The sequence below is a fragment of the Pogona vitticeps genome, chromosome 3 (assembly GCF_051106095.1).
Source record: "Pogona vitticeps strain Pit_001003342236 chromosome 3, PviZW2.1, whole genome shotgun sequence".
Lineage (NCBI taxonomy): Eukaryota > Metazoa > Chordata > Lepidosauria > Squamata > Agamidae > Pogona > Pogona vitticeps.
This window is the reverse complement of record NC_135785.1, coordinates 170,589,577-170,604,447: the sequence shown is the minus strand read 5'-3', so window position 1 is coordinate 170,604,447 and position 14,871 is coordinate 170,589,577. Positions and strand designations below refer to the sequence as shown.

The 14,871-nt window shown below is 40.5% G+C and overlaps 1 long non-coding RNA gene across 2 annotated transcripts in view; it reads left to right on the top strand.

The window, feature by feature from the left end:
* Nucleotides 1-2,714, top strand: part of LOC140705766 (uncharacterized) — a 92,878-nt gene extending 90,164 nt beyond the window's left edge. For both annotated transcript variants that reach the window (XR_013544117.1, XR_012085263.2), the window contains one exon: nucleotides 1,829-2,714. This is a non-coding gene — a long non-coding RNA (uncharacterized LOC140705766). The remainder of the gene's footprint in view (nucleotides 1-1,828) is intronic.
* Nucleotides 2,715-14,871: the final 12,157 nt, after the last annotated feature.

Genomic DNA, 14,871 nt, shown 5'->3' with positions numbered 1-14,871 from the left:
CAATTTAATAATGCAGGCTACACATTGCCCCCTCCAGCCACCGGGAACTCAATTTGCTGACCTCAGAAGGATGCAAGGCTGAATCAAATTTGGATTGGCTACTTAAAACCATTGGGATCAAATGCAGGTTGTGAGCAGAGTTTTTGCATATCGTACATTCAGATATATTCAGGCATATTCTGATAGCTGAGGAGAGGCTGAGAGCAATCCAATGAGTCCCTATACTGGCAAGGAAATTAGATGAGCCCCCACAGCTATTGAAGCAAAGTAGGAGAGTCTAGGAAAATACAGTATCATGCAAACAAGCCCATCACCTCCTAGGAAAAGATGGTTATCCTGACACATCTTCAAAGTGTTTAAATAACAAGGCCTGGAATTACAAGGCCTGGAAGTTACATTTATAAATTAGTGGATTCATTTTCACTCACCACAAAATAGCTATTATTATTACTGTATAGTTAAAATGGTTAAAGGAGGTCTTTATTCTACTGTTCTGAAGGACAGCTAAAATAATGTGTTCATTGTTATGAGCTGTCAAGTCTCATCTGAACTATGGTGACCCTTGTAGAGTTTTCAAGCTATGAGAGCTATTTAAAGAAGAAGTGGGCCAAACAGAGATTTGAGCCCACTTCTTCTGAATCCTATTCTGCCATTCTACCCACTACACCACACTGGTTACTTTTAATTTAAAAAGGCCTACGGTGTAAAACACAGTGGCCTCTTCTCCATCCTGCTGTCTTCTCAAAATCCATGACAGAACATGAACCAGGCGATATTCTCACGTCACTGTTCAGTGAGGCCACATTCCCATTACTGTACAAGTAACTAAAAAGGAACCATTACAACATGAAATGCAGTTGTCTTTCATTAGGTTGAAATTGGAATGTGATAGAAGTAGTTCTCAATTGTTAGGAAAAGGAATTAGTTACTAGTAATTGATTAATTATAACTTGTTATTTCCAAGTTACAGGCTTTTAATTGAAATAATATTAGCTGTGGGTCCGATGGCAATTTTTATATATATTTTAATTCTATTTTAATTGTTATGAATTTTTAATATATTTTAAATGTTGTAAGCCACCCAGAGACCTTTGGGTAGTGTGGGCGGCATATTAAATAAATAAATAAATAAATAAATAAATAAATAAATAAATAAATAAATAAATAAATAAATAAATAAATGCAAGAAGAAGGAAACCAATTATGCTTGAGCTGTATGAGAAGGCATGAAAAGACTGGGCCTGTATGATTCAAAATATTCTCTGAACACAAAGTATAACTGGATTATGTTCAAAGCCCACTACACAGATTACAATTAATTGTAGCAGTATGCCTGGACTAGGACTGTTAGCAGCAGCTATTTATTTTGCTTCTGTGTTCAGAAATCCTGTATGTCTAATATTGCATTAAATAGTTAGATCATGCATAATCCTAATATGCAGAACACTGTGCATTTAGTGAATCAAATCCTTATGTAAGTACTGTATTATTTTAACTTTCTGTCTGTAGGACCTCTTTCTCTCTCTTCCTCAGTGACCGTTTATTTCAGCTTGATAAGGGAAAGGGTTCCCAAGCAGCACTGAGCCAGCCGGCAGCAGTGAAGCCTTAGTGGTTAATGACAAAGCACATCTGTAAAGGGGAATCATTTTGTATAGCAGCTATTGTTTTTCCCCCAGTGTAAAGGGCTCAGGAGCCTAGGGAAAGAAAGAAATAAAACTGGGAGCACAGAACATTGTTCTTATTAGCTCTCATCATTCAATCCCGGCCAGCTGTCTTTTGCAAATGGATGGTGCTTTTTCTTTCCTTTTTTTTTTTTTTTTGTCTTTAGGATACACCAAGGTTAAGAAGACACGATCAAAGCTGGGACAATGATATTTTGCTACTGTATGAATTCTCCCTCAGCTGGCTTAATCCTCTTCTTAGGGAGACCTGGTGCTGAAAGCCGATCATTTAGGTGGACTCTAAATAAAGCCAGTAGCTTGAATTCCTGCCACCAGCCCTTTTATAATGAAAAGGCTCTAATGAATGCTGGTAAGTGGTAGGAATGTGTGACCAGCTGCATCAAGGCAGGTAATGCAGCTTGGATTTAATTGGGAGCAGGTATGGGAAGGCTGTATTACTTTAATTGGTGAGGGGGGGTTACAAATGGAAAGGACAAAGTATAATGGATAAATTGTGCTGTACAATAGCACTTAAGCTGGGATTGTATGCATTCGTTAATCTGTTGAGGAATGAGGCAATTCTAAACAATTTTCTCAGTGAAACCAACTCCAGAGAGCTGGTCCCCTTTTTGTTCTCCCTTGGGAAAATGCAAGATTGAAACAGAAAATACCTTTACTGAGGCAATCATTTGCCACGTGTGGAAAGCAGATACAGCTGTAAACTACAAAAAAGGGATCTTTGTAGTACAATAAAAGATGGAAAAAGAGATAAAGTTAGGGATAAGAGAGGGCCTGTCACGGCATCCAAAGGAGGAATAAAATGATGACATTTACAGTGACAGATGAGACTGTAAAGAGAACTCAGGACAATTTAGAAAGGGGAAATTTGATATTTAAAAGAAAGGGCTCTGATAATTAAAAGTAGTGTTACATTAAACTGTAATGCATGTCATTAGTGACAGAAGGGAACTGGTGCCTTTTGAAAAGTTAATGATTCGCATAGACCTGCTCATGATACTTTGTATTTCTAGTAAAGTTCATTTGCACCCAGAATACTTATCAGCAGATTTCTTTTCCTTTAAAAAAACTTTTGGAGGGGAAGGAAGAAGAAACATTGTCTAATATTGATACTCATGAACTTCCCGGCATGTCTCTAAGTACTTCTGCATAGGAAGAAAATATAAAGGCATGACCCACAGGGAAGTTCTCATGTCCACAACCTTGACTTGAATGCTTTTCCACAGTCCTTAGTTCATTTCAGAGAGGCAAACATTGAAGTAGATTGTGCCTCAGGTTCCATAAATGGGAAAAAAAAGAAAGCCTGTTTGTTATTTGTTCTCAAGCTAGTCAATGTTTTGGAGGTAACAGTCTGCTAGCAGCCCGCGCAACAGTGATGCAAAACTTTGAACATCAAGCTGACTAACCTTGCAGTTTCCTTTACAGGATACAGTGGGGAACTGAGAACTCACTTTTATGACTCCTATGATTCCCCGGCAATAATGAACTAAGGGAAGGCTTGTAACTGAGTTCTTCTAATGGGGCCTTTGCTCCTGTATATTTCATTACAAGTGGGGAAACCAGGAGGATTGGATGTCTGTCAGGGTTCACGTCCGCCCAGCAATGGGAGGAGAAAAACAAAACGAAGCATAAAGTGAGTGTTGAACGAGCTTTTCCCAGGATCCCCAAGTGGGTTTCATGTATTGCCTAATGCTGAAAATGAGACAGATTCAGCTTTCTCCACAGGTTGTAAAGGCTGAGTTATCTTACCACTGCAATTGTTTAGGACTACAAGTAAATGCACAAAGCCACAGCCTTTTTCAATCATTCTTTATCTAAGGGTCTATTTTGTTTTCTTAAAACCCTTCTTTTTATATTTTGAAAAAAAAAATCTTAGTTTGTTTCTGGGGAAAGCATGGCATGGCTGTGCACAAATGGCCATTTGAAATCCTCCACTTCCTTAGTGTGAAGAGAACTCAGGCAGGGAGGAACCATTTTACCAGATCTCTTTAGGGGGAGAAGGAGAAATTCTCTGACAACTTCTCAAAGGTTGGTCTCCCCATGAGCCGTGGTTGGGGCCCATCTGCAAAGGGGTCTTCTGTTTCTTGGGAGGTAAGAGAAAATAAAATCTGAGCATGTTTCTCAGAAAAAATGTCTTCTGAGAAATCTTGGCTCGTCATATGTCCTTCGTCAGGCTTTGGTGATGCTACATTTCAGAGGAATTTTATCTCTAATGCAGATGCTTAGGCTACAGCCCCTTTCCTATAAGCCATCTAACACATGTGATGGAGGGCAGTGCTATGTCCAGCTTTTGGAGAAAGCTGGAGCTGCTACTGGAGGATAATTTGGTCTTCAGTTTTCTTTCTCCATGAAAGAGTCTTCAGTTTTTCTGCTTCTTCCCAGGGCTTTTTACAGTTATATTTTTGAGTTTACAGTGTGGGTAAGGGTGCTAGCCTTTCCTTTCTGTTGTGCATCTCAGGCCATCACGATTTTGCAGCCTCCGTGGCTGTCCACACATTTATCTGGGGGTGTGGGGGGAAAGCTTTATGGAAGTCACCTTCTTAAGACAACCTTGTCCTGGCTTTAACTCTCACAACACATGAAGGTTAGCTCCACTGCCTGCTCCTATGCAAAAACAAGGAGGCAGGTGCTCAGTTTAGCTCAGTGGTTCTTAACCTTTGTTACGCAGATGCTTTTGAACTGCAACTCCCAGAAACCCCAGTCAGCACAGCTGGTGGTGGAGGCTTCTGGGAGTTGCAGTCCAAAACTCCTGAGTAACCCAAGGTTAAGAACCAGTGGTTTAGCTGATGCTGACCCCCGCCCACAAGCATTGCTCAGCTGTCATCCTACAAAATCAATGGCTATTCCAAAGTGAGGTCAAGGAGCCCCATCCATCTGCCAGCATCGCCGAGCAGTCCATCACACTCTCTTCTGCCACACTTTTGGCCAGATTCTAACAATGTAGTTACAGGTTAAGCTACAAAAGGTGCTCTGGATTAATTCCCTGCTTTCTTGCTAATTATAGGTTCTTTGTCATCATTGAAATGTGAGCTGAGTACAAAGTAGATGAGTGTTGGGTGACTATCTCATAAGCTTTAGTCAGCATAGTCCATAATAAGGGATAGTGAAAGCTGCACTACATCTAGAGGTCCACAAGCTGCACATCTAGATTTAGATTTGCTTTCCATCATAGCATTTATGCTGCATCTAGACCAGTGGTTTTCACCATTGGGGTCCCCAGATGTTCTTGGACTACAACTCCCAGAAATCCTGGCCAGCACAGCTTAGTGGTAAAGGCTTCTTGATGTTTTAGTCCAAGAAAACCTTGGAGACCAATTACTGGAAACTATTGATCTAGACATTTGTTGTTGTTTAGTCATTAACTAACCCTGCAGTTTCCTTTACAGGATACAGTGGGGAACTGAGAACTCACTTTTATGACTCCTATGATTCCCCGGCAATAATGAACTAAGGGAAGGCTTGTAACTGAGTTCTTCTAATGGGGCCTTTGCTCCTGTATATTTCATTACAAGTGGGGAAACCAGGAGGATTGGATGTCTGTCAAGGTTCACGTCGGCCCAGCAATGGGAGGAGAAAAACAAAACGAAGCATAAAGTGAGTGTTGAATGAGCTTTTCCCAGGATCCCCAAGTGGGGACTCTTTGTAGCCAATGAACCAGAGCGCACCAGGCCCTCCTGTCTTCCACTGCTTCCCAGAGTTTGGTCAAATAATAATAGAGACCGCAAATGGGTCATTTTTATTCATTCGTTCGTTCGTTCGTTCGTTCATTCATTCATTCATTCATTCATTCATTCATTCATTCATTCATTCATTCATTCATTCATTCATTCATTCATTCATATAGAAGCTTAGTTACTACCAGGGAAGATCTGGCATTTCTGGGTGGCTGCTCCTCGAAAGCATTGTGATGTTGAAATGTCTGCCTTGGATTCGTATTGAAATCATTCTATCATTTTTGAGATTGTATCCCAGTACAGCTTTTCCCACTCTTTTGTTGACTATGAGGGCTACTCCATTTCTTCTACAGGATTCTTGCCCACAATAGTAGATATGATAATCGTCTGAATTGAATTCGCCCATTCCCATGCATTTTAGTTCACTGACGCCCAGGATGTCAATGTTTATTCTTGCTGTCTCCTGTTTGACCATATCCAGCTTCCCAAGGCTCATAGATCTTACATTCCAGGTTCCCATGCAGTATTTTTCTTTGCAGCATTGGACTTTCCTTTCACTTCCAGGCACGTCCACAGCTGAGCGTCCTTTTGGCTTTGGCCAAACCACTTCATTAGCTCTGGAGCTACTTGTACTTGTCCTGCGCTCTTCCTCAGTAACATGTTGGACTCCTTCCTACCTGAGGGGTCCATCTTCCAGTGTCATATCTTTTAGCCTTTTATTTCTGTTCATGGGGTTGTCTTGGCAAAGATACTGGAGTGGCTTGCCAGTTCCTGCTCCAGGTGGATCGTGTTTAGTCAGAACTCTCCATTATAACCTGTCCATTTTGGGTGTCCCTCCATGGCATAGCCCATAGCTTCTCTGAATTACTCAAGCCCCTTCACCACTACAAGTTAGCAATCCATGAAGGGGGATCTAGACATTATGATGACCTAAATCCAATGTTCAGATTCAACCAGAGCAGGCCCACTGAATCAATAGAACATACATATATGCTGAGTTACAAGATTTCCACTGATTTGGTGGTACTTAAATTGAATTTAAGCTTATCAAAATATGAAGCTGGAGGGAAAAACAGATGTTACATATAATCCATCAATAGAAAGGGAATTCCTTAAGTGCTGAAAGCCTCTGAGTGCACAGCAGGAGTCTTTTTTCTTTGTTTGTTAATCTGATTTATTTTTACAAAGCAGCTTGCTTTGTTTTGTTACTGTTTGCCAGGATTTCAGAATAACATTTATTTGGAAACTTTATTTCTCAGACACAAAAGTCTAAGTGCAATCTATCTCTTTAACTTTGATATTCTCTCAGTTCCAATCACAGACATGTCTGGCTTTGCTCTACAGTGAAGACATGTAAACATAACCACTTTTACTGTGTTCTGAAAATTAAATTGTTAGGTTAAAAGTAGTGGTAAAATGTGCTTTCCAAGCAAAGGAGAAACTTCCATTCTCTTACACAGAGAAGCATATAGGCACGTGAGCAGTCTATAGAAACCCCACCATCGCCATCACTCACTACTGAAAGAAGTGCATACACCACCCACCCTCTGCTCTTCAGGAAAGCCTGAGTCCATGGCATTGCCTCTGTGTCTCTTGATCTCCTATAGTTTTTTTTTAATCCTGAGAATGGGGAGGAACACAAATAGTTATGATCCTGATGTCCTCTCTCCACCCAAAGCCTTTACAGCCATCATCCTTCCACAGTCAACATCATGCTCAATCCTAAACAAATAACATTTCACTAAAGCTGATGAAGCTAAGATGAGGGAGAGAACAATATGAGGGAATGCAAAACAGGTATTGAAAAGCCATGCAAGTCTTTCCTTTCATCCTAGATGGCTGCAGAATGGTTGGGGAGTGTCTTCAGAAGGATAGATATACAGCGTGATTACCTCGGCCTGAGCCGCCCCCCCCATCACCACAGCACCTCAATGATTGGAGCACCCACAGGAGATCTGGGGGTTCAGCTGTGACTTGATCCCTCCTTTGCTGCCAGCAGCTCAATCTACTGTATTGCTTTCAAGTTCCTCTTTCCTCAATTCAAATTAACCCTACACATGCTAAGTGGGTGTTGCTCTGCCCCGGGCTGAACAGCAGCAGCACAGATACCTCTGATTTGTCCTGGTTTTGCACTTTTGTCCAAAGTGCAAAACACTGCACATGCTTAATGCCCACCATTTTCTGTTCATGATATTGCGCAGGTACACATATAGGCAGGAATCATCTCCAGACTAGAATGTGAAAAAAGACAGCTACTACATGTTCAGTGAGAGGCATATTCATGCTTGTTTAGAGTTCAGTTCACTGGGAATTACCAGATAGGGTTGCATAGAAATCTGGCTGATACAGATTAGAGATGGATGGACATCCTGCATTTATTTTATATATTCAAAATATGCAGATTTCCTTCTAGCAGGATAGACAGTGTGCTGGAATGTGGGATAAAGTGACACTGACAGATTTGTCATCTCAGGGTTAAGATGCTTTTGTTGTTATGTGTGGTCAAGTCACCTCCGATTCATGGCAACTTTATGAATGAGTAATCTTCAAACCATCCTGTCTTCAACAGCCTTGCTCAGATCTTGTAAACAAAAGTCTGTGGCTTCCATTAGGGAGTGAATCCATCTCCTATTGGGTCTTCCTCTTTTCCTGCTGCCTTCAGCCTTGTTGTCTTTTCTGGAGAATCCTGCCTTCTCATTATGTGATCAAAGTAGGAACAGCCTCGGCTTCATCATTTTTGCCTTCAACCGTTTTGCCTCCAGAGATAGTGCAGGCTTGATTTGATCTAGTTATTTTTGCCATCTTGAAGAATTTGCTTATTGTTTATTCATTATTGTTCATTGTTTATTGTTTAATGTTGATTCCTGTATATTTTTAATTTTTGTTATGTGTATTTTATTTATTTATTTTTATTTATTTTTAATTTATTTAAATAAAATAAAATAAAATAAAATAAAATAAAATAAATGTTATATGTTATTGTATTTTTACCTGTCTGGAAGCCGCCTAGAGTGGTCGTATTGACCAGAAAGGCGGGGTACAAATAGAATAAATAAATAAATAAATCTAGAACCCGCTTGTTTCAAGATATCCACAAAGCTCTCCTCCAATGTATGTTTTGATTGTTTTCTTCTGTTTATGAACTGCTCTGAAAATATGATGAGAGAGAGGAAGGAAGGAAGGAAGGAAGGAAGGAAGGAAGGAAGGAAGGAAGGAAGGAAGGAAGGAAGGAAGGAAGGAAGGAAGGAAGGAAGGAAGGAAGGAAGGAAGGAAGGAAGTTAACACTCTAAATGGAAACCTCTATGATTAGGAGAGGAGTGTATTAGCACTCCCCTTTTGCTGTTGTGGGCTAGTAAATATTCTCATCCAATTTGCCTGGTGACAGTTTCTTTTCTTTTCTTTTCTTTTCTTTTCTTTTCTTTTCTTTTCTTTCTTTCTTTCTTTCTTTCTTTTCTTTTTTTGGGGGGGGTATTCATACTTCTCTATACTTGTGTGAATTGCTGATTGTGCCATGATCTGCTTAGTTGTAAGTCCCTGAAAAGCCCTTTCTACTGTCTGGAGCCTTTTGGCATCACCTTTTTAGATTTCTGTGGGCACCGGTGATCTCCGAGTTTGAGCCCTGGTCCCTCACCATTCATGAATTGTAGTTGCAACCCTGCAGAATCTGGAGGCAAAGTTTTCCCACCGGCAAACAACAGTGGCTAGAAACTGAATCCTTTGTTGCTTCATTTTGTACAGTATCCCTCTGCTTTCCTTCGAGATAGCCTCATCTCACTTATTCTGTTTTCTTCCAGCTGCTTGAGGATCCCTCCAGGTAGGCTGGCTGTTTGTACATCTCCAAAAAGAAAGACGTGTATCACCAAACAGAAAGGGGAAAAAAGGTTCAGATTTGCATAAAACCGAATGTGCTCACTTATGCCTTGCACAGGCAAAGCAAGAAAGGATTTTCACAACTGAAACAGATTTTACTATTTTGTGGCTATTGTCTTAACTCTTATTTTATTGTATTTTCATCTGTACATTTTATCTATTTTCTTCTGGAAAGACTGAGGAGGTGGCCTGTGTGCCTGCTGGTGACTCTGTAGCCCAAATCCTCTTCACTAAAGCTGGACAACTTTTAAGATCCCCGATCTAATTCCTTCTGCTGTTTATATTATAAACCAGATGTTGACTACCGTCAACAGAAGACACCACCAGAAGGGAAGACTGCCCTGTGGGAGCCTTTCCAAGGGAATACAGTCTTCTATAGTTCCGTTGTTTAGGCATCTGGCTACAGAGCCAACGGCTGAGAGTTCAGTTCCCTACCGGTGCCTCCCTGACTGAGTCTGGACTCAATGATCCATAGGGTTCTTTGTAGTTCAAATATGATTATTATAAAAGAGGACATGTGACCACCCTACCTTGAGAGACTATTTTCTTCTACAGTGGATATTTTTTTAAAAATATATATATTATTCAACTGGTATAGACAGCAATGCAAGGATGTAAAGTCACCTTTGCCACAAACCTCTAACGACACCTATAGGACTGTGCATCAACCGGCATCGTTATGCCACATGTTTTCCAAACTGCTAGTATGAAAAACAGTAGTTTGATGTTTTGAAACATTCTGGAGGAGACCCAACTGTCTGTCAAGGAGGCAAGCAATAGTTCTAGAGGCACTGAATTCCTAATCGGGGAGGACTTGGCTGGTGGAGGGACCTGCCTGCCACTGGACCTAATTAGCAAGAAAGTAAATTTGGGCTATTTTAATTCACCGGGATGCAAATGTCCTTTTCTACCAAGCTCCAAAGAGAGCTCTGACTCTTTGAAAAGGGCTGTCTCATTCTCAGCAAAATATCTTTTGTGGAAAGAGATGAACTTTAATTTGCTGCTTTTTTTTTGTTTAAAAATGCTAGGGCTCACATGATTTAAAGAAGTTGACACGACAGGTTGAAAAACCAAGATTGCTTGCCTGAATAATACCCAGTGCATTTCTGTTGGGAGATATATATGGAGGATGGTAGAAATTTTCCCTGTGGAGTTCAGAATAAGCTAAGAATCTGTGGCTAGTTGTGTTGCTTTATACATGGGGTGGGGTGGGGAATTGTATTTCTGCCGGTTCTCTTGAAAATGTGCTGGAATGTGCACTGCTTTTAGTGGGCTAAGCTTTTTCAAAAGCAAGGAGCACAGTGCAGTTTATTAACAGTTAACACCTTTTCTCTCCAACCCAGCCTTGTTGCGAGTGGCAGTGTGCCCTGCATGAAACTAATGAGCAAACCCCTGCCTAATGTGGACAATTAATCATGCATAAAAGCTTCTAGGATCAGGACCCATTGCCAAGCCAAGGAGCTCATAGAGACTTCAATGAACCAAGATAGGTGAACAAATTTGTCTAATTATATGTCCGTCTCATGGACAAATTTCCCACCAAAACACTTAATTATCTATAGCATAAGTAGCTATGCATCAACTCTGCAAGCAGAACAAGACTTTTTTCCCCCCTGAGGGTGGGTTTTTTTTTCTTTTTTCTTTCTTTCTTTCTTTCTTTCTTCTTCTTCTTCTTTTTTTTTTTTTTTTTTTTTTGGGTAACCATCTACCGTGAGTAATAAATTGAAGGAAGTGCTATTATGTTTCCTCAGCAATCTTCCTCTTTTAATTGGTCTTGTATAATGAAGCCAAAGTTTTAGCAGGGGCTAAAGTAAACGGAGAATGGTAACAGAAATGTTTAAAAGTGCTCATCAAAAGGTAATCTGAAATTAAGCAACTATCGTTAGAGATTTCTTACAACTTCTTTTCTTTGGGAAAAAAAACTCAAAGCAAAGCTTGTTAATATAAAATTATACACTTTTAGGGTACACTTTTAAAAGCAGTTTCCAGATAGATGCTTTTTAATTTATTTCTAGACCTCTTTGCTACCTAAGGAAAAAACACTCTCCCTCCACGCCTCAGATTTGAAAGAAAAATGGGGGAACTTTCTTGTTAAAATCATGGTGGAGCAGCCCCCTTTTCTAGAATTGTCCATTCAAGATCTGTTGCAAAATGGAATAATAAAAAAAACTAATAAATTGTAGCTGTGGATGTTTTGCTCCTTGTTATTAATGTGGACTCTTTGTTCTACCCTGTACTCATCCCACAAATATCCTAAGTTTGTTTTGATTTTATATGTTTGTCCAAAGACAGTGTATTTCCTCCTTTGAAGTATAATCTGATTAGAAAAATTCATGATGGAGAATTTAGTCAAGAGGGTTAGTGAAGTAAACTGAGAGCATACTGGATAAAAATAAAAAATTAATTAATTAATTAATTTCATATTGGATAAAAATAATTAATTAATCTCTATACATTTTTATGTATAGAGGTTAATTATACAACCCTTAAAAGAGGATGAGATGTTACAAAGTACTGGAAAAGGGTGACCTTTCTTCTGGTTTGAATAAAGCTCCCAAAGACCTGTATCTGTGCAGGACTTTTAACTTCCGGAATAACCACGATCAGAAAAGTTCAGACAAAAATAATATCTGATGTTTGTTTGGGTAATAAACCCTTAAGGTTAATCTGTGAAGAAAGTGATATACAATTTTCAATCTTGCTGTTTATTATAGGTTGAAGCTTTAGTATGTGAGTCTGGTCAGAGGAGGGATGTGCTATAGTTCCTGTAGGCATCCTTTAGTTTCGAGAGACAATGGTAACGTGCTCTGAATAGAGGACTTGGAACAGCGTCTAGTGCGGCTGAGGAGGCCAACACAAGAGTGACAATCCCTTCCACACTCAAGACAAATACAATATGTCCCCTGTCCAGCTCCCTGATTTTGCTGGTCTCAGGACTACCTCTTTGTCTCGGCCTCCTGAACAAGTGCCTCTTCAAATTGGGAGAAGCCATGATGCACCGCTTGCCTCCAGGCTGAACACTTAGATGTCAAGGTTTCCCATCTGTTGAGGTCTATTCCTAAGGCCTTCAGATCCTGCTTACAGATATCCTTATATTCCAGCTGTGGTCTCCCTCTGGGGAAACTATCCGTGCACTTATTCTCCATACAGGACATATTTTGGGATCCGACCATCAGCCATTTTCATGACATTCCTGAGCCAACGTAGACGTTGCTGTTTCAGTAATATATACATGCTTAAAATTCCATCTTGTTCTAGGACTACTCTATTTGGAACTTTGTCTTGTCAGGTGATACCAAAAATGTGTCAGAGACCATGCATATGGAACGTGTTCAACATCCTCTCTTGCCGTGCACAAAGGGTCCAGGACTCACTGCAGTACAGGAATGTACTCAGGACACAGGCTCTGTAGACCTGGATCTTGGTATATGCCTTCAGCTTCTTACTAAGCCATACTCTCTTTGTGAGTCTACAGAACATGGTAGCTGCTTGGCCAATGGATTTATCCAGCTTGACATCTAGAGAGAGGGTGTCAGACATTGTTGAGCCAAGGTACACAAAGTCATGGAGCAACCTCTAATTCTTGTGTAGAGATGGTAATAGAGGCAGGTGAGTCCACACCCTGGCCCATGACTTCTGTTTTCTTCAGGCTCTTAGTCCAAAATCTTGGCAGGCCTTGCTAAAATGATTCATAGGCACGCATTTCAGCTGGACTTTGGTCTTCACTCTCAATCTAGAGAGATTAAAGAGATTTCCATCTAATCTAGTCCGGAGATAGACACCTTCTGTTGTAGTTCCAAAGGCATGTTTCAGCATGACCGCAAAAAAGATCCCAAACAGAGTCAGTGCGAGGACACAGCCTTGTTTTACTCCACTTCGGATGTCAAAGGAATCTGATGTTGAGCCATCAAAAACTACAGTGCCCTTCATTTCCTCATGAAGGGATCGGATGATGTTAAGGAGTCAAGGAGAACATCCAATCTTGGGAAGTACTTTAAAAAGGCCATCCCTGCTAATCAAATGAATGCCTTTGTGAGATCTATGAAGGCCACAAAGAGTGGCTATTGTTGTTCCCTACATTTCTCCTGCAACTGTCTGAGGGAGAATACCATGTCAATGGTGGATCTATTAGCTTGAAATTCACACTGTGATTCTGGATAGGCTCTATCTGCAAGCACCTGGAGCCTTTTCAGCACAACACGGACAAGCAGCTTCCCTACAACGCTAAGAAGAGAGATGCCACAGTAGTTATTGCAGTCACCCCTGTCTCCTTTGTTCTTGTACAATGTGACTATGTTTGCATCCTTCATGTCCTGTGGTACTCCACCTTCTTTCCAGCAAAGACAAAAGATTTCATACAACTCAGTGGTGATGATCTCTTTACAGCACTTCAGCAGGGATGTTATCCTTCCCTGATGCCTTGCCAGAGACGAGGGAATCCAAGGCCGCTTTTATTTCTGCTAAACTTGGTTTGCTGTCCAACTCTTCCAAGACAGGCAGGCACTCAATGTTATTTAGTGCCCCTTCCGTTACTACATTCTCTCTGGAATATAGCTCAGAGTAGTGCTGCACCCAGTGTTCCATCTGCTGTGCTCGGTCCTGGATGATCACACCTGTAGCAGACTTCAAAGGAGCAGATATCTTCTGTATTGGACCTAAAGCCTGCTTAATACCATCACACAGTCCCTTGATGTTACCTGTGTCCACTGCTATCTGTATCTGAGAGCAGAGCTGAAGCCAATAATCATTGGAACATCTCCTGGCAGTCTGTTGGACTTTGCTATGAGCAACTCAAAGAACCTACAAGTTGTACTCACTAGGACAGGCTTTGTATGCTGCTAGAGCTCTCCTCTTGTCCTTGATGGCTGGCATCAACCCCTTTGAATGGGCTTCAAACCAGTCTGACTTCTTTTTGGTCTTCTTGCCAAATGTGGACAATGCGGTGTTATAAACAGCATTCTTGAAATGCTCCCAACATTCAGGTGCTTTTGCACCAGCCGGGCCTGGAAGAGTTTCCTCAAGCGCTTGGGTATGGAACAAGAAATTAACACCTATAGAAATATTGCATCAGTAATATAATTCTCTGCTAGAAACCATTTAAAATTACAGTGGGGTCTCTACTTAAGAACGTCCCTACTTAAGAACAATTCAACTTAAGAACAGCTCCATTTGCTAAATTTTGCTTCTACTTGAGAACAGAAATCCAAGATAAGAACAGGAAAAAAACCTTTCCTGCTCTTTTTTTAACCTTAGGTCATCTTAGGTTTAAAAAAATTCTCCCCCTAGTGGTAGAGTACATATTAACCAGCTTTGCATTAGTTCCTATGGGAACTAATGCTTCAATGTACGAACGCACCTCTACATAACAAAAAAACAGCCAGAACGAATTAATTGGTTTTCAGTCCATTCCTATGGGAAATTTTGCTTCAACTTAAGAACGTTTCAACTTAAGAACACCATTCCAAAACGGATTAAGTTCTTAAGTAGAGGTTCCACAGTAGTTTCTATGGACGGAAAAGAGCAGATACGGATTAAATGGTTTTCAATGCATTCCTATGGGAAATGCAGATTCAACATAAGAACTTTTCAACTTGAGAACCACCTTCCAATACAGATTAAGTTCTTAAGTAGAGACCCCACTGTATAAG